Genomic DNA, 22,497 nt, shown 5'->3' with positions numbered 1-22,497 from the left:
GGGGTCAGGACTCACACGGGTGCCTGAAAGGCGCGCAAGTGGGGGGGCACTCACCAGTGGATTCCGGAGCACAAATGCGGCTCTGGAAAGGCCGCGAGTCGATAGACTCTCCGCTACAGGCCGGGAGGCCAATCAGAGGATGGTGGGCGGGTCGGGAGGCGGGCTACAGGGGAACTAGGAAGCGGGGATTGTTCGCGGGCTGCGGGAGGGAGACGGATCGAGGGAGGAGGGATGGAAACGCTGCAAGAGGGGTCAGGACTCACACGGGTGCCTGAAAGGCGCGCAAGTGGGGGGGCACTCACCAGTGGATTCCGGAGCACAAATACAGCTCTGGAAAGGCCGCGAGTCGATAGACTCTCCGCTACAGGCCGGGAGGCCAATCAGAGGATGGTGGGCGGGTCGGGAGGCGGGCTACAGGGGAACCAGGAAGCGGGGATTGTTCGCGGGCTGCGGGAGGGAGACGGATCGAGGGAGGAGGGATGGAAACGCTGCAAGAGGGGTCAGGACTCACACGGGTGCCTGAAAGGCGCACAAGTGGGGGGGCACTCACCAGTGGATTCCGGAGCACAAATGCGGCTCTGGAAAGGCCGCGAGTCGATAGACTCTCCGCTACAGGCCGGGAGGCCAATCAGAGGATGGTGGGCGGGTCGGGAGGCGGGCTACAGGGGAACCAGGAAGCGGGGATTGTTCGCGGGCTGCGGGAGGGAGACGGATCGAGGGAGGAGGGATGGAAACGCTGCAAGAGGGGTCAGGACTCACACGGGTGCCTGAAAGGCGCGCAAGTGGGGGGGCACTCACCAGTGGATTCCGGAGCACAAATGCGGCTCTGGAAAGGCCGCGAGTCGATAGACTCTCCGCTACAGGCCGGGAGGCCAATCAGAGGATGGTGGGCGGGTCGGTAGGCGGGCTACAGGGGAACCAGGAAGCGGGGATTGTTCGCGGGCTGCGGGAGGGAGACGGATCGAGGGAGGAGGGATGGAAACGCTGCAAGAGGGGTCAGGACTCACACGGGTGCCTGAAAGGCGCGCAAGTGGGGGGGCACTCACCAGTGGATTCCGGAGCACAAAATGTGATATCTCAATGCTTCTACCAAATCTGAGACCCTTCATATAGCATGAAATGTGATATCCAACTCCTTCCCATCCAATCCTGAGACCCTTCCTATAGGATGAGATGTGATATCCAACTCCTTGCCATTCCAATCCTGAGACCCTTCCTATAGTATGAGATGATATCCAACTCCTTCCCATTCCAATCCTGAGACCCTTCCTATAGCATGAGATGTGATATCTCAATGCTTCTACCAAACCTGAGATCCTTCCTATAGCATGAGATGTGATATTCAACTCCTTCCCATTCCAATCCTGAGACCATTCCAATAGGATGAGATTTATTATCTCACTCCTTCAAATACCAAACTTGAGTCCCTTCCTAAAGGATGAGATCTGATATCTCAGTGCTTCTAATACCAACACTGAGACTGTCCTATAACATGAGATGTGATATCTCAATGCTTCTAATACCAAACCGCAGACCCGTCCTATAACTTGAGATGTGATAGCCAAATCCTTCCCCTTCCAAACCTGAGACCTTTCCTTTAGCATGAGATGTGATATCCAACTCCTTCCCATTCCAATCATGAGACCCTTCCTATAGCATGAGATGTGATATCCCAATGATTCTACCAAACCTGAGACCTTTCCTATAACATGAGATGTGATATCCAACTCCTTCCCATTCCAATCATGAGGCCCTTCCTATAGCATGAAATGTGATATCTCAATGCTTCTACCAAACCTGAGACCCTTCCTATAGCATGAGATGTGATATCCAACTCCTTCCCTGAGACCCTTCCGATAGCATGAGATCTGATATCTCAATGCTTCTAATAACAAACCTGAGACCCTTCCTATAACATGAGATGTGATATCCAAATCCTTCCCATTCCAATCCTGAGACCCTTCATATAACATGAGATGTGATATCCAACTCCTTCCCAATCCAATCCTGAGACCCTTCCGATAGCATGAGATATGATATCTCAATGCTTCCAATACCAAACCACAGACCCGTCCTATAAATTGAGATGTGATATCCAAATCCTTCCCCTTCCAAACCTGAGACCCTTCCTTTAGCATGAGATGTGATATCCAACTCCTTCCCATTCCAATCCTGAGACCCTTCCTAGAGCATGAGATGTGATATCCTAATGCTACTACCAAACCTGAGACCCTTCCTATAGCATGAGATGTGATATCGAACTCCTTCCCATTCCAATCCTGAGACCCTTCCTATAGCATGAGATGTGATATCCAACTCCTTCCCAATCCAACCCTGAGACCCTTCCTATAGCATGAGATGTGATATCCCAATGCTTCTACCAAACCTGAGACCCTTCCTATAGCATGAGATGTGATATCCAACTCCTTCCCAATCCAACCCTGAGACCCTTCCTATAGCATGAGATGTGATATCCCAATGCTTCTACCAAACCTGAGACCCTTCCTATAGCATGAGATGTGATATCCAACTCCTTCCCAATCCAATCCTGAGACCCTTCCGATAGCATGAGATGTGATATCTCAATGCTATTAATACCAAACCTGAGATCCTTCCTATAACATGAGATGTGATATCCAACTCCTTCCCAATCCAACCCTGAGACCCTTCCTATAGCATGAGATGTGATATCCCAATGCTTCTACCAAACCTGAGACCCTTCCTATAGCATGAGATGTGATATCCAACTCCTTCCCAATCCAATCCTGAGACCCTTCCGATAGCATGAGATGTGATATCTCAATGCTTCTAATACCAAACCTGAGACTGTCCTATAACATGAGATGTGATATCTCAATGCTTCTAATAACAAACCTGAGACCCTTCCTATAACATGAGATGTGATATCCACGTCCTTCCCATTCCAATCTTGAGACCCTTCCTATAACATGAGATGTGATATCCAACTCCTTCCCAATCCAATCCTGAGACCCTTCCTATAGCATGAGATGTGATATCCCAATGCTTCTACCAAACCTGAGACCCTTCCTATAGCATGAGATGTGATATCTAACTCCTTCCCATTCCAATCCTGAGACCCGTCCTATATCTTGAGATGTTATATCTCAATGCTTCTAATACCAAACCTGAGACTGTCCTATAACATGAGATGTGATATCTCAATGCTTCTAATAACAAACCTGAGACCCTTCCTATAACTTGAGATGTGACGTCCAAGTCCTTCCCCTTCCAAACCTGAGACCTTTCCTTTAGCATGAGATGTGATATCCAACTCCTTCCCATTCCAATCATGAGACCCTTCCTATAGCATGAGATGTGATATCCCAATGCTTCTACCAAACCTGAGACCTTTCCGATAGCATGAGATGTGATATCCAAATCCTTCCCCTTCCAAACCTGAGACCTTTCCTTTAGCATGAGATGTGATATCCAACTCCTTCCCATTGCAATCATGAGACCCTTCCTATAGCATGAGATGTGATATCCCAATGCTTCTACCAAACCTGAGACCTTTCCGATAGCATGAGATGTGATATCTAACTCCTTCTCATTCCAATCATGAGGCCCTTCCTATAGCATGAGATGTGATATCTCAATGCTTCTACCAAATCTGAGACCCTTCCTATAGCATGAGATGTGATATCTAAATGCTATTAATACCAAACCTGAGACCCTCCCTATAGCATGCGATGTGATATCCAACTCCTTCCCATTCCAATATTGAGGCCCTTCCTATAGCATGAGATGTGATATCTCAATGCTTCTACCAAACCTGAGACCCTTCCTATAGGATGAGATGTAATATCCAACTCCTTGCCATTCCAATCCTGAGACCCTTCCTATAGCATGAGATGATATCCAACTCCTTCCCATTCCAATCCTGAGACCATTCCTATAGCATGAGATGTGATATCTCAATGCTTATACCAAACCTGAGATCCTTCCTATAGCATGAGATGTGATATTCAACTCCTTCCCATTCCAATCCTGAGACCCTTCCGATAGGATGAGATTTATTATCTCACTCCTTCAAATACCAAACTTGAGTCCCTTCCTAAAGGATGAAATCTGATATCTCAGTGCTTCTAATACCAAACCTGAGTCCCTTCCTATAACATGAGATATGATATCCAACTCCTTCCCATTCCAATCATGAGGCCCTTCCTATAGCATGAGATGTGATATCTCAATGCTTCTACCAAACCTGAGACCCTTCCTATAGCATGAGATGTGATATCCAACTCCTTCCCGATCCAATCCTGAGACCCTTCCTATAGCATGAGATTTGATATCCAACTCCTTCCCATTCCAATCCTGAGACCCTTCCGATAGCATGAGATGTGATATCCAACTCCTTCAAATTCCAACCTGTGACCCTTCCTATAGCATGATATGGGATATCCAACTCCTTCCCAATCCAATCCTGAGACCCTTCCGATAGCATGAGATGTGATATCTTAATGCTTCTACCAAACCTGAGACCTTCCTATGGCATGAGATGTGATATTTCAATGTTTCTAATAAAAAACCTGAGACCCTTCCTATAGCAAGAGATGGGATATACAACTCCTTCTCAATCCAATCCTGAGACCCTTCCGATAGCATGAGATGTGATATCTTAATGCTTCTACCAAACCTGAGACCTTCCTATAGCATGAGATGTAATATCCAACTCCTTCCCATTCCAATCCTTAGACCTGTCCTATACCATGAGATGTGATATCTCAGTGCTTCTAATACCAAACCTGAGTCCCTTCCTATAACATGAGATATGATATCCAACTCCTTCCCATTCCAATCATGAGGCCCTTCCTATAGCATGAGATGTGATATCTCAATGCTTCTACCAAACCTGAGACCCTTCCTATAGCATGAGATGTGATATCCAACTCCTTCCCGATCTAATCCTGAGACCCTTCCTATAGCATATGATTTGATATCCAACTCCTTCCCATTCCAATCCTGAGACCCTTCCGATAGCATGAGATGTGATATCCAACTCCTTCAAATTCCAACCTGTGACCCTTCCTATAGCATGATATGGGATATCCAACTCCTTCCCAATCCAATCCTGAGACCCTTCCGATAGCATGAGATGTGATATCTTAATGCTTCTACCAAACCTGAGACCTTCCTATGGCATGAGATGTGATATTTCAATGTTTCTAATAAAAAACCTGAGACCCTTCCTATAGCAAGAGATGGGATATACAACTCCTTCTCAATCCAATCCTGAGACCCTTCCGATAGCATGAGATGTGATATCTTAATGCTTCTACCAAACCTGAGACCTTCCTATAGCATGAGATGTAATATCCAACTCCTTCCCATTCCAATCCTTAGACCTGTCCTATACCATGAGATGTGATATCTCAATGCTTCTAATACCAAACCTGAGACTGTCCTATAACATGAGATGTGATATCTCAATGTTTCTAATAGCCAACCTGATACCCTTCCTATAACGAGATGTGATATCCAAATCCTTCCCAATCCAATCCTGAGACCCTTCCGATAGCATGAGATATGATATCTCAATGCTTCTAATACCAAGCCACAGACCCGTCCTATAACTTGAGATGTGATATTCAAATCCTTCCCCTTCCAAACCTGAGACCCTTCCTTTAGCATCAGATGTGATATCCAACTCCTTTCCATTCCAATCCTGAGACCTTCCTATAGCATGAGATGTGATATCCCAATGCTTCTACCAAACCTGAGACGCTTCCTATAGCATGAGATGTGATATCTAACTCCTTCCCATTCCAATCCTCAGACCCGTCCTATATCATGAGATGTTATATCTCAATGCTTCTAATACCAAACCTGAGACTGTCCTATAACATGAGATGTGATATCTCAATGCTTCTAATAACAAACCTGAGACCCTTCCTATACCTTGAGATGTGACGTCCAAGTCCTTCCCATTCAAATCCTGAGACGCTTCCTATAACATGAAATGTGGTATCCAACTCCTTCCCAATCCAATCCTGAGACCCTTCCGATAGCATGAGATATGATATCTCAATGCTTCTAATACCAAACCGCAGACCCGTCCTATAACTTGAGATGCGATATCCAAATCCTTCCCCTTCCAAACCGGAGACCTTTCCTTTAGCATGAGATGTGATATCCAACTCCTTCCCATTCCAATCATGAGACCCTTCCTATAGCATGAGATGTGATATCCCAATGCTTCTACCAAACCTGAGACCTTTCCGATAGCATGAGATGTGATATCTAACTCCTTCCCATTCCAATCATGAGGCCCTTCCTATAGCATGAGATGTGATATCTCAATGCTTCTACCAAATCTGAGACCCTTCCTATAGCATGCGATGTGATATCCAACTCTTTCCCATTCCAATCCTGAGACCCTTCCGATAGCCTGAGATGTGATATCCAACTCCTTCCCATTCCAATCATGAGGCCCTTCCTATAGCATGAGATGTGATATCTCAATGCTTCTACCAAACCTGAGACCCTTCCTATAGGATGAGATGTGATATCCAACTCCTTGCCATTCCAATCCTGAGACCCTTCCTATAGCATGAGATGATATCCAACTCCTTCCCATTCCAATCCTGAGACCCTTCCTATAGTATGAGATGTGATATCTCAATGCTTCTACGAAACCTGAGATCCTTCCTATAGCATGAGATGTGATATTCAACTCCTTCCCATTCCAATCCTGAGACCCTTCCGATAGGATGAGATTTATTATCGCACATCCTTCAAATACCAAACTTGAGTCCATTCCTAAAGGATGAGATCTGATATCTCAGTGCTTCTAATACCAAACCTGAGTCCCTTCCTATAACATGAGATGTGATATCCAACTCCTTCCCATTCCAATCATGAGGCCCTTCCTATAGCATGAGATGTGATATCTCAATGCTTCTACCAAACCTGAGACCCTTCCTATAGCATGAGATGTGATATCCAACTCCTTCCCGATCCAATCCTGAGACCCTTCCTATAGCATGAGATGTGATATCCAACTCCTTCCCATTCCAATCCTGAGACCTGAGATGTGATATCCAACTCCTTCAAATTCCAACCTGTGACCCTTCCTATAGCATGAGATGGGATATCCAACTCCTTCCCAATCCAATCCTGAGACCCTTCCGATAGCATGAGATGTGATATCTTAATGCTTCTACCAAACCTGAGACCTTCCTATGGCATGAGATGTGATATCTCAATGTTTCTAATAAAAAACCTGAGACCCTTCCTATAGCAAGAGATGGGATATCCAACTCCTTCTCAATCCAATCCTGAGACCCTTCCGATAGCATGAGATGTGATATCTTAATGCTTCTACCAAACCTGAGACTTTCCTATAGCATGAGATGTGATATCCAACTCCTTCCCATTCCAATCCTGAGACCTGTCCTATACCATGAGATGTGATATCTCAATGCTTCTAATACCAAACCTGAGACTGTCCTATAACATGAGATGTGATATCTCAATGCTTCTAATAGCCAACCTGATACCCTTCCTATAACGAGATGTGATATCCAAATCCTTCCCAATCCAATCCTGAGACCCTTCCGATAGCATGAGATATGATATCTCAATGCTTCTAATACCAAACCACAGACCCGTCCTATAACTTGAGATGTGATATCCAAATCCTTCCCCTTCCAAACCTGAGACCCTTCCTTTAGCATCAGATGTGATATCCAACTCCTTTCCATTCCAATCCTGAGACCCTTCCTATAGCATGAGATGTGATATCCCAATGCTTCTGCCAAACCTGAGACGCTTCCTATAGCATGAGATGTGATATCTAACTCCTTCCCACTCCAATCCTGAGACCCGTCCTATATCATGAGATGTTATATCTCAATGCTTCTAATACCAAACCTGAGACTGTCCTATAACATGAGATGTGATATCTCAATGCTTCTAATAACAAACCTGAGACCCTTCCTATAACTTCAGATGTGACGTCCAAGTCCTTCCCATTCCAATCCTGAGACGCTTCCTATAACATGAAATGTGGTATCCAACTCCTTCCCAATCCAATCCTGAGACCCTTCCGATAGCATGAGATATGATATCTCAATGCTTCTAATACCAAACCGCAGACCCGTCCTAAAACTTGAGATGTGATATCCAAATCCTTCCCCTTCCAAACCTGAGATCTTTCCTTTCGCATGAGATGTGATATCCAACTCCTTCCCATTCCAATCATGAGACCCTTCCTATAGCATGAGATGTGATATCCCAATGCTTCTACCAAACCTGAGACCTTTCCGATAGCATGAGATGTGATATCTAACTCCTTCCCATTCCAATCATGAGGCCCTTCCTATAGCATGAGATGTGATATCTCAATGCTTCTACCAAATCTGAGACCCTTCCTATAGCATGAGATGTGATATCTAAATGCTATTAATAACAAACCTGAGACCCTCCCTATAGCATGCGATGTGATATCCAACTCCTTCCCATTCCAATCCTGAGACCCTTCCGATAGCCTGAGATGTGATATCCAACTCCTTCCCATTCCAATCATGAGGCCCTTCCTATAGCATGAGATGTGATATCTCAATGCTTCTACCAAACCTGAGACCCTTCCTATAGGATGAGATGTGATATCCAACTCCTTGCCATTCCAATCCTGAGACCCTTCCTCTAGCATGAGATGATATCCAACTCCTTCCCATTCCAATCCTCAGACCCTTCCTATAGCATGAGATGTGATATCTCAATGCTTCTACCAAACCTGAGATCCTTCCTATAGCATGAGATGTGATATTCAACTCCTTCCCATTCCAATCCTGAGACCCTTCCGATAGGATGAGATTTATTATCTCACTCCTTCAAATACCAAACTTGAGTCCCTTCCTAAAGGATGAGATCTGATATCTCAGTGCTTCTAATACCAAACCTGAGTCCCTTCCTATAACATGAGATGTGATATTCAACTCCTTCTCAATCCAATCCTGAGACCCTTCCGATAGCATGAGATGTGATATCTTAATGCTTCTACCAAACCTGAGACCTTCCTATAGCATGAGATGTGATATCCAACTCCTTCCCATTCCAATCCTGAGACCTGTCCTATACCATGAGATGTGATATCTCAATGCTTCTAATACCAAACCTGAGACTGTCCTATAACATGAGATGTGATATCTCAATGCTTCTAATAGCCAACCTGATACCCTTCCTATAACGCGATGTGATATCCAAATCCTTCCCAATCCAATCCTGAGACCCTTCCGATAGCATGAGATATGATATCTCAATGCTTCTAATACCAAACCACAGACCCGTCCTATAACTTGAGATGTGATATCCAAATCCTTCCCCTTCCAAACCTGAGACCTTTCCTTTAGCATGAGATGTGATATCCAACTCCTTCCCATTCCAATCATGAGACCCTTCCTATAGCATGAGATGTGATATCCCAATGATTCTACCAAACCTGAGACCTTTCCGATAGCATGAGATGTGATATCTAACTCCTTCCCATTCCAATCATGAGGCCCTTCCTATAGCATGAGATGTGATATCTCAATGCTTCTACCAAATCTGAGACCCTTCCTATAGCATGAAATGTGATATCCAACTCCTTCCCATTCCAATCCTGAGACCCGTCCTATATCATGCGATGTTATATCTCGATGCTTCTAATACCAAACCTGAAACTGTCCTATAACATGAGATGTGATATCTCAATGCTTCTAATACCAAACCGCAGACCCGTCCTATAACTTGAGATGTGATATCCAAATCCTTCCCCTTCCAAACCTGAGACCTTTCCTTTAGCATGAGATGTGATATCCAACTCCTTCCCATTCCAATCATGAGACCCTTCCTATAGCATGAGATGTGATATCCCAATGATTCTACCAAACCTGAGACCTTTCCGATAGCATGAGATGTGATATCTAACTCCTTCCCATTCCAATCATGAGGCCCTTCCTATAGCATGAGATGTGATATCTCAATGCTTCTACCAAATCTCAGACCCTTCCTATAGCATGAAATGTGATATCCAACTCCTTCCCATCCAATCCTGAGACCCTTCCTATAGCATGAGATGTGATATCTAAATGCTATTAATACCAAACCTGAGACCCTCCCTATAGCATGCAATGTGATATCCAACTCCTTCCCATTCCAATCCTGAAACCCTTCCGATAGCCTGAGATGTGATATCCAACTCCTTCCCATTCCAATCATGAGGCCCTTCCTATAGCATGAGATGTGATATCTCAATGCTTCTACCAAACCTGAGACCCTTCCTATAGGATGAGATGTGATATCCAACTCCTTGCCATTCCAATCCTGAGACCCTTCCTATAGCATGAGATGATATCCAACTCCTTCCCATTCCAATCCTGAGACCCTTCCTATAGCATGAGATGTGATATCTCAAAGCTTTTACCAAACCTGAGATCCTTCCTATAGCATGAGATGTGATATTCAACTCCTTCCCATTCCAATCCTGAGACCCTTCCGATAGGATGAGATTTATTATCTCACTCCTTCAAATACCAAACTTGAGTCCCTTCCTAAAGGATGAGATCTGATATCTCAGTGCTTCTAATACCAAACCTGAGTCCCTTCCTATAGGATGAGATGTGATATCCAACTCCTTCCCATTCCAATCCTGAGACCCTTCCGATAGCCTGAGATGTGATATCCAACTCCTTCCCATTCCAATCATGAGGCCCTTCCTATAGCATGAGATGTGATATCTCAATGCTTCTACCAAACCTGAGACCCTTCCTATAGCATGAGATGCTATATCCAACTCCTTCCCGATCCAATCCTGAGATCCTTCCTATAGCATGAGATGTGATATCCAACTCCTTCCCATTCCAATCCTGAGACCCTTCCGATAGCATGAGATGTGATATCCAACTCCTTCAAATTCCAACCTGTGACCCTTCCTATAGCATGAGATGGGATATCCAACTCCTTCCCAATCCAATCCTGAGACCCTTCCGATAGCATGAGATGTGATATCTTAATGCTTCTACCAAAGCTGAGACCTTCCTATGGCATGAGATGTGATAGCTCAATGTTTCTAATAAAAAACCTGAGACCCTTCCTATAGCAAGAGATGGGATATCCAACTCCTTCTCAATCCAATCCTGAGACCCTTCCGATAGCATGAGATGTGATATCTTAATGCTTCTACCAAACCTGAGACCTTCCTATAGCATGAGATGTGATATCCAACTCCTTCCCATTCCAATCCTGAGACCTGTCCTATACCATGAGATGTGATATCTCAATGCTTCTAATACCAAACCTGAGACTGTCCTATAACATGAGATGTGATATCTCAATGCTTCTAATAGCCAACCTGATACCCTTCCTATAACGAGATGTGATATCCAAATCCTTCCCAATCCAATCCTGAGACCCTTCCGATAGCATGAGATATGATATCTCAATGCTTCTAATACCAAACCACAGACCCGTCCTATAACTTGAGATGTGATATCCAAATCCTTCCCCTTCCAAACCTGAGACCTTTACTTTAGCATGAGATGTGATATCCAACTCCTTCCCATTCCAATCAAGAGACCCTTCCTATAGCATGAGATGTGATATCCCAATGATTCTACCAAACCTGAGACCTTTCCGATAGCATGAGATGTGATATCTAACTCCTTCCCATTCCAATCATGAGGCCCTTCCTATAGCATGAGATGTGATATCTCAATGCTTCTACCAAACCTGAGACCCTTCCTATAGGATGAGATGTGATATCCAACTCCTTGCCATTCCAATCCTGAGACCCTTCCTATAGCATGAGATGATATCCAACTCCTTCCCATTCCAATCCTGAGACCCTTCCTATAGCATGAGATGTGATATCTCAATGCTTTTACCAAACCTGAGATCCTTCCTATAGCATGAGATGTGATATTCAACTCCTTCCCATTCCAATCCTGAGACCCTTCCGATAGGATGAGATTTATTATCTCACTCCTTCAAATACCAAACTTGAGTCCCTTCCTAAAGGATGAGATCTGATATCTTAGTGCTTCTAATACCAAACCTGAGTCCCTTCCTATAACATGAGATGTGATATCCAACTCCTTCCCATTCCAATCATGAGGCCCTTCATATAGCATGAAATGTGATATCTCAATGCTTCTACCAAACCTGAGACCCTTCCTATAGCATGAGATGTGATATCCAACTCCTTCCCAGAGACCCTTCCGATAGCATGAGATATGATATCTCAATGCTTCTAATAACAAACCTGAGACCCTTCCTATAACATGAGATGTGATATCCAAATCCTTCCCATTCCAATCCTGAGACCCTTCCTATAACACGAGATGTGATATCAAACTCCTTCCCAATCCAATCATGAGACCCTTCCTATAGCATGAGATGTGATATCCCAATGATTCTACCAAACCTGAGACCTTTCCGATAGCATGAGATGTGATATCTAACTCCTTCCCATTCCAATCATGAGGCCCTTCCTATAGCATGAGATGTGATATCTCAATGCTTCTACCAAATCTGAGACCCTTCCTATAGCATGAAATGTGATATCCAACTCCTTTCCATCCAATCCTGAGACCCTTCCTATAGCATGAGATGTGATATCTAAATGCTATTAATACCAAACCTGAGACCCTCCCTATAGCATGCGATGTGATATCCAACTCCTTCCCATTCCAATCCTGAGACCCTTCCGATAGCCTGAGATGTGATATCCAACTCCTTCCCATTCCAATCATGAGGCCCTTCCTATAGCATGAGATGTGATATCTCAATGCTTCTACCAAACCTGAGACCCTTCCTATAGGATGAGATGTGATATCCAACTCCTTGCCATTTTAATCCTGAGACCCTTCCTATAGCATTAGATGATATCCAACTCCTTTCCATTCCAATCCTGAGACCCTTCCTATAGCATGAGATGTGATATCTCAATGCTTATACCAAACCTGAGATCCTTCCTATAGCATGAGATGTGATATTCAACTCCTTCCCATTCCAATCCTGAGACCCTTCCGATAGGATGAGATTTATTATCTCACTCCTTCAAATACCAAACTTGAGTCCCTTCCTAAAGGATGAGATCTGATATCTCAGTGCTTCTAATACCAAACCTGAGTCCCTTCCTATAACATGAGATGTGATATCCAAATCCTTCCCCTTCCAAACCTGAGACCTTTCCTTTAGCATGAGATGTGATATCCAACTCCTTCCCATTCCAATCATGAGACCCTTCCTATAGCATGAGATGTGATATCCCAATGATTCTACCAAACCTGAGACCTTTCCGATAGCATGAGATGTGATATCTAACTCCTTCCCATTCCAATCATGAGGCCCTTCCTATAGCATGAGATGTGATATCTCAATGCTTCTACCAAATCTGAGACCCTTCCTATAGCATGAAATGTGATATCCAACTCCTTCCCATTCCAATCCTGAGACCCGTCCTATATCATGAGATGTTATATCTCGATGCTTCTAATACCAAACCTGAGACTGTCCTATAACATGAGATGTGATATCTCAATGCTTCTAATACCAAACCGCAGACCCGTCCTATGCCTTGAGATATGATATCCAAATCCTTCCCCTTCCAAACCTGAGACCTTTCCTTTAGCATGAGATGTGATATCCAACTCCTTCCCATTCCAATCATGAGACCCTTCCTATAGCATGAGATGTGATATCCCAATGATTCTACCAAACCTGAGACCTTTCCGATAGCATGAGATGTGATAGCTCACTCCTTCCCATTCCAATCATGAGGCCCTTCCTATAGCATGAGATGTGATATCTCAATGCTTCTACCAAATCTGAGACCCTTCCTATAGCATGAAATGTGATATCCAACTCCTTCCCATTCCAATCCTGAGACCCTTCCGATAGCCTGAGATGTGATATCCAACTCCTTCCCATTCCAATCATGAGGCCCTTCCTATAGCATGAGATGTGATATCTCAATGCTTCTACCAAACCTGAGACCCTTCCTATAGGATGAGATGTGATATCCAACTCCTTGCCATTCCAATCCTGAGACCCTTCCTATAGCATGAGATGATATCCAACTCCTTCCCATTCCAATCCTGAGACCCTTCCTATAGCATGAGATGTGATATCTCAATGCTTTTACCAAACCTGAGATCCTTCCTATAGCATGAGATGTGATATTCAACTCCTTCCCATTCCAATCCTGAGACCCTTCCGATAGGATGAGATTTATTATCTCACTCCTTCAAATACCAAACTTGAGTCCCTTCCTAAAGGATGAGATCTGATATCTCAGTGCTTCTAATACCAAACCTGAGTCCCTTCCTATAACATGAGATGTGATATTCAACTCCTTCCCATTCCAATCATGAGGCCCTTCATATAGCATGAAATGTGATATCTCAATGCTTCTACCAAACCTGAGACCCTTCCTATAGCATGAGATGTGATATCCAACTCCTTCCCAGAGACCCTTCCGATAGCATGAGATATGATATCTCAATGCTTCTAATACCAAACCTGAGTCCCTTCCTATAGGATGAGATGTGATATCCAAATCCTTCCCCTTCCAAACCTGAGACCTTTCCTTTAGCATGAGATGTGATATCCAACTCCTTCCCATTCCAATCATGAGACCCTTCCTATAGCATGAGATGTGATATCCCAATGATTCTACCAAACCTGAGACCTTTCCGATAGCATGAGATGTGATATCTAACTCCTTCCCATTCCAATCATGAGGCCCTTCCTATAGCATGAGATGTGATATCTCAATGCTTCTACCAAATCTGAGACCCTTCCTATAGCATGAAATGTGATATCCAACTCCTTCCCATTCCAATCCTGAGACCCGTCCTATATCATGAGATGTTATATCTCGATGCTTCTAATACCAAACCTGAGACTGTCCTATAACATGAGATGTGATATCTCAATGCTTCTAATACCAAACCGCAGACCCGTCCTATAACTTGAGATATGATATCCAAATCCTTCCCCTTCCAAACCTGAGACCTTTCCTTTAGCATGAGATGTGATATCCAACTCCTTCCCATTCCAATCATGAGACCCTTCCTATAGCATGAGATGTGATATCCCAATGATTCTACCAAACCTGAGACCTTTCCGATAGCATGAGATGTGATATCTAACTCCTTCCCATTCCAATCATGAGGCCCTTCCTATAGCATGAGATGTGATATCTCAATGCTTCTACCAAATCTGAGACCCTTCCTATAGCATGAAATGTGATATCCAACTCCTTCCCATTCCAATCCTGAGACCCTTCCGATAGCCTGAGATGTGATATCCAACTCCTTCCCATTCCAATCATGAGGCCCTTCCTATAGCATGAGATGTGATATCTCAATGCTTCTACCAAACCTGAGACCCTTCCTATAGGATGAGATGTGATATCCAACTCCTTGCCATTCCAATCCTGAGACCCTTCCTATAGCATGAGATGATATCCAACTCCTTCCCATTCCAATCCTGAGACCCTTCCTATAGCATGAGATGTGATATCCCAATGCTTTTACCAAACCTGAGATCCTTCCTATAGCATGAGATGTGATATTCAACTCCTTCCCATTCCAATCCTGAGACCCTTCCGATAGGATGAGATTTATTATCTCACTCCTTCAAATACCAAACTTGAGTCCCTTCCTAAAGGATGAGATCTGATATCTCAGTGCTTCTAATACCAAACCTGAGTCCCTTCCTATAACATGAGATGTGATATCCAACTCCTTCCCATTCCAATCATGAGGCCCTTCATATAGCATGAAATGTGATATCTCAATGCTTCTACCAAACCTATGACCCTTCCTATAGCATGAGATGTGATATCCAACTCCATCCCAGAGACCCTTCCGATAGCATGAGATATGATATCTCAATGCTTCTAATAACAAACCTGAGACCCTTCCTATAACATGAGATGTGATATCCAAATCCTTCCCATTCCAATCCTGAGACCCTTCCTATAACACGAGATGTGATATCAAACTCCTTCCCAATCCAATCATGAGACCCTTCCTATAGCATGAGATGTGATATCCCAATGATTCTACCAAACCTGAGACCTTTCCGATAGCATGAGATGTGATATCTAACTCCTTCCCATTCCAATCATGAGGCCCTTCCTATAGCATGAGATGTGATATCTTAATGCTTCTACCAAATCTGAGACCCTTCCTATAGCATGAAATGTGAAATCCAACTCCTTCCCATCCAATCCTGAGACCCTTCCTATAGCATGAGATGTGATATCTAAATGCTATTAATACCAAACCTGAGACCCTCCCTATAGCATGAGATGATATCCAACTCCTTTCCATTCCAATCCTGAGACCCTTCCGATAGCCTGAGATGTGATATCCAACTCCTTCCCATTCCAATCATGAGGCCCTTCCTATAGCATGAGATGTGATATCTCAATGCTTCTACCAAACCTGAGACCCTTCCTATAGGATGAGATGTGATATCCAACTCCTTACCATTCCAATCCTGAGACCCTTCCTATAGCATGAGATGATATCCAACTCCTTCCCATTCCAATCCTGAGACCCTTCCTATAGCATGAGATGTGATATCTAAATGCTATTAATACCAAACCTGAGACCCTCCCTATAGCATGAGATGTGATATCCAACTCCTTCCCAGAGACCCTTCCGATAGCATGAGATATGATATCTCAATGCTTCTAATAACAAACCTGAGACCCTTCCTATAACATGAGATGTGATATCCAAATCCATCCCATTCCAATCCTGAGACCCTTCCTATAACACGAGATGTGATATCAAACTCCTTCCCAATCCAATCATGAGACCCTTCCTATAGCATGAGATGTGATATCCCAATGATTCTACCAAACCTGAGACCTTTCCGATAGCATGAGATGTGATATCTAACTCCTTCCCATTCCAATCATGAGGCCCTTCCTATAGCATGAGATGTGATATCTCAATGCTTCTACCAAATCTGAGACCCTTCCTATCGCATGAAATGTGATATCCAACTCCTTTCCATCCAATCCTGAGACCCTTCCTATAGCATGAGATGTGATATCTAAATGCTATTAATACCAAACCTGAGACCCTCCCTATAGCATGCGATGTGATATCCAACTCCTTCCCATTCCAATCCTGAGACCCTTCCGATAGCCTGAGATGTGATATCCAACTCCTTCCCATTCCAATCATGAGGCCCTTCCTATAGCATGAGATGTGATATCTCAATGCTTCTACCAAACCTGAGACCCTTCCTATAGGATGAGATGTGATATCCAACTCCTTGCCATTCCAATCCTGAGACCCTTCCTATAGCATGAGATGATATCCAACTCCTTTCCATTCCAATCCTGAGACCCTTCCTATAGCATGAGATGTGATATCTCAATGCTTCTACCAAACCTGAGATCCTTCCTATAGCATGAGATGTGATATTCAACTCCTTCCCATTCCAATCCTGAGACCCTTCCGATAGGATGAGATTTATTATCTCACTCCTTCAAATACCAAACTTGAGTCCCTTCCTAAAGGATGAGATCTGATATCTCAGTGCTTCTAATACCAAACCTGAGTCCCTTCCTATAACATGAGATGTGATATCCAACTCCTTCCCATTCCAATCATGAGGCCCTTCCTATAGCATGAGATGTGATATCTCAATGCTTCTACCAAACCTGAGACCCTTCCTATAGCATGAGATGTGATATCCAACTCCTCCCCGATCCAATCCTGAGATCCTTCCTATAGCATGAGATGTGATATCCAACTCCTTCCCATTCCAATCCTGAGACCCTTCCGATAGCATGAGATGTGATATCCAACTCCTTCAAATTCCAACCTGTGACCCTTCCTATAGCATGAGATGGGATATCCAACTCCTTCCCAATCCAATCCTGAGACCCTTCCGATAGCATGAGATGTGATATCTTAATGCTTCTACCAAACCTGAGACCTTCCTATGGCATGAGATGTGATATCTCAATGTTTCTAATAAAAAACCTGAGACCCTTCCTATAGCAAGAGATGGGATATCCAACTCCTTCTCAATCCAATCCTGAGACCCTTCCGATAGCATGAGATGTGATATCTTAATGCTTCTACCAAACCTGAGACCTTCCTATAGCATGAGATGTGATATCCAACTCCTTCCCATTCCAATCCTGAGACCTGTCCTATACCATGAGATGTGATATCTCAATGCTTCTAATACCAAACCTGAGACTGTCCTATAACATGAGATGTGATATCTCAATGCTTCTAATAGCCAACCTGATACCCTTCCTATAACGAGATGTGATATCCAAATCCTTCCCAATCCAATCCTGAGACCCTTCCGATAGCATGAGATATGATATCTCAATGCTTCTAATACCAAACCACAGACCCGTCCTATAACTTGAGATGTGATATCCAAATCCTTCCCCTTCCAAACCTGAGACCTTTCCTTTAGCATGAGATGTGATATCCAACTCCTTCCCATTCCAATCATGAGACCCTTCCTATAGCATGAGATGTGATATCCCAATGATTCTACCAAACCTGAGACCTTTCCGATAGCATGAGATGTGATATCTAACTCCTTCCCATTCCAATCATGAGGCCCTTCCTATAGCATGAGATGTGATATCTCAATGCTTCTACCAAATCTGAGACCCTTCCTATAGCATGAAATGTGATATCCAACTCCTTCCCATTCCAATCCTGAGACCCGTCCTATATCATGAGATGTTATATCTCGATGCTTCTAATACCAAACCTGAGACTGTCCTATAACATGAGATGTGATATCTCAATGCTTCTAATACCAAACCGCAGACCCGTCCTATAACTTGAGATATGATATCCAAATCCTTCCCCTTCCAAACCTGAGACCTTTCCTTTAGCATGAGATGTGATATCCAACTCCTTCCCATTCCAATCATGAGACCCTTCCTATAGCATGAGATGTGATATCCCAATGATTCTACCAAACCTGAGACCTTTCCGATAGCATGAGATGTGATATCTAACTCCTTCCCATTCCAATCATGAGGCCTTTCCTATAGCATGAGATGTGATATCTCAATGCTTCTACCAAATCTGAGACCCTTCCTATAGCATGAAATGTGATATCCAACTCCTTCCCATTCCAATCCTGAGACCCTTCCGATAGCCTGAGATGTGATATCCAACTCCTTCCCATTCCAATCATGAGGCCCTTCCTATAGCATGAGATGTGATACCTCAATGCTTCTACCAAACCTGAGACCCTTCCTATAGGATGAGATGTGATATCCAACTCCTTGCCATTCCAATCCTGAGACCCTTCCTATAGCATGAGATGATATCCAACTCCTTCCCATTCCAATCCTGAGACCCTTCCTATAGCATGAGATGTGATATCTCAATGCTTTTACCAAACCTGAGATCCTTCCTATAGCATGAGATGTGATATTCAACTCCTTCCCATTCCAATCCTGAGACCCTTCCGATAGGATGAGATTTATTATCTCACTCCTTCAAATACCAAACTTGAGTCCCTTCCTAAAGGATGAGATCTGATATCTCAGTGCTTCTAATACCAAACCTGAGTCCCTTCCTATAACCTGAGATGTGATATCCAACTCCTTCCCATTCCAATCATGAGGCCCTTCATATAGCATGAAATGTGATATCTCAATGCTTCTACCAAACCTGAGACCCTTCCTATAGCATGAGATGTGATATCCAACTCCTTCCCAGAGACCCTTCCGATAGCATGAGATATGATATCTCAATGCTTCTAATAACAAACCTGAGACCCTTCCTATAACATGAGATGTGATATCCAAATCCTTCCCATTCCAATCCTGAGACCTGTCCTATACCATGAGATGTGATATCTCAATGCTTCTAATACCAAACCTGAGACTGTCCTATAACATGAGATGTGATATCTCAATGCTTCTAATAGCCAACCTGATACCCTTCCTATAACGAGATGTGATATCCAAATCCTTCCCAATCCAATCCTGAGACCCTTCCGATAGCATGAGATATGATATCTCAATGCTTCTAATACCAAACCACAGACCCGTCCTATAACTTGAGATGTGATATCCAAATCCTTCCCCTTCCAAACCTGAGACCTTTCCTTTAGCATGAGATGTGATATCCAACTCCTTCCCATTCCAATCATGAGACCCTTCCTATAGCATGAGATGTGATATCCCAATGATTCTACCAAACCTGAGACCTTTCCGATAGCATGAGATGTGATATCTAACTCCTTCCCATTCCAATCATGAGGCCCTTCCTATAGCATGAGATGTGATATCTCAATGCTTCTACCAAATCTGAGACCCTTCCTATAGCATGAAATGTGATATCCAACTCCTTCCCATTCCAATCCTGAGACCCGTCCTATATCATGAGATGTTATATCTCGATGCTTCTAATACCAAACCTGAGACTGTCCTATAACATGAGATGTGATATCTCAATGCTTCTAATACCAAACCGCAGACCCGTCCTATAACTTGAGATATGATATCCAAATCCTTCCCCTTCCAAACCTGAGACCTTTCCTTTAGCATGAGATGTGATATCCAACTCCTTCCCATTCCAATCATGAGACCCTTCCTATAGCATGAGATGTGATATCCCAATGATTCTACCAAACCTGAGACCTTTCCGATAGCATGAGATGTGATATCTAACTCCTTCCCATTCCAATCATGAGGCCTTTCCTATAGCATGAGATGTGATATCTCAATGCTTCTACCAAATCTGAGACCCTTCCTATAGCATGAAATGTGATATCCAACTCCTTCCCATTCCAATCCTGAGACCCTTCCGATAGCCTGAGATGTGATATCCAACTCCTTCCCATTCCAATCATGAGGCCCTTCCTATAGCATGAGATGTGATACCTCAATGCTTCTACCAAACCTGAGACCCTTCCTATAGGATGAGATGTGATATCCAACTCCTTGCCATTCCAATCCTGAGACCCTTCCTATAGCATGAGATGATATCCAACTCCTTCCCATTCCAATCCTGAGACCCTTCCTATAGCATGAGATGTGATATCTCAATGCTTTTACCAAACCTGAGATCCTTCCTATAGCATGAGATGTGATATTCAACTCCTTCCCATTCCAATCCTGAGACCCTTCCGATAGGATGAGATTTATTATCTCACTCCTTCAAATACCAAACTTGAGTCCCTTCCTAAAGGATGAGATCTGATATCTCAGTGCTTCTAATACCAAACCTGAGTCCCTTCCTATAACATGAGATGTGATATCCAACTCCTTCCCATTCCAATCATGAGGCCCTTCATATAGCATGAAATGTGATATCTCAATGCTTCTACCAAACCTGAGACCCTTCCTATAGCATGAGATGTGATATCCAACTCCTTCCCAGAGACCCTTCCGATAGCATGAGATATGATATCTCAATGCTTCTAATAACAAACCTGAGACCCTTCCTATAACATGAGATGTGATATCCAAATCCTTCCCATTCCAATCCTGAGACCCTTCCTATAACACGAGATGTGATATCAAACTCCTTCCCAATCCAATCATGAGACCCTTCCTATAGCATGAGATGTGATATCCCAATGATTCTACCAAACCTGAGACCTTTCCGTTAGCATGAGATGTGATATCTAACTCCTTCCCATTCCAATCATGAGGCCCTTCCTATAGCATGAGATGTGACATCTTAATGCTTCTACCAAATCTGAGACCCTTCCTATAGCATGAAATGTGAAATCCAACTCCTTCCCATCCAATCCTGAGACCCTTCCTATAGCATGAGATGTGATATCTAAATGCTATTAATACCAAACCTGAGACCCTCCCTATAGCATGCGATGTGATATCCAACTCCTTCCCATTCCAATCCTGAGACCCTTCCGATAGCCTGAGATGTGATATCCAACTCCTTCCCATTCCAATCATGAGGCCCTTCCTATAGCATGAGATGTGATATCTCAATGCTTCTACCAAACCTGAGACCCTTCCTATAGGATGAGATGTGATATCCAACTCCTTACCATTCCAATCCTGAGACCCTTCCTATAGCATGAGATGATATCCAACTCCTTCCCATTCCAATCCTGAGACCCTTCCTATAGCATGAGATGTGATATCTAAATGCTATTAATACCAAACCTGAGACCCTCCCTATAGCATGCAATGTGATATCCAACTCCTTCCCATTCCAATCCTGAGACCCTTCCGATAGCCTGAGATGTGATGTCCAACTCCTTCCCATTCCAATCATGAGGCCCTTCCTATAGCATGAGATGTGATATCTCAATGCTTCTACCAAACCTGAGACCCTTCCGAAAGCCTGAGATGTGATATCCAACTCCTTCCCATTCCAATCATGAGACCCTTCCTATAGCATGAGATGTGATATCTCAATGCTTCTACCAAACCTGAGATCCTTCCTATAGCATGAGATGTGATTTTCAACTCCTTCCCATTCCAATCCTGAGACC

Source organism: Ambystoma mexicanum, chromosome 2q (genome assembly GCF_040938575.1).
Source record: "Ambystoma mexicanum isolate Mex_15411 chromosome 2q, UKY_AmexF1_1, whole genome shotgun sequence".
Classification (NCBI taxonomy): Eukaryota; Metazoa; Chordata; class Amphibia; order Caudata; family Ambystomatidae; genus Ambystoma; species Ambystoma mexicanum.
This window is presented reverse-complemented; position numbering follows the sequence as displayed.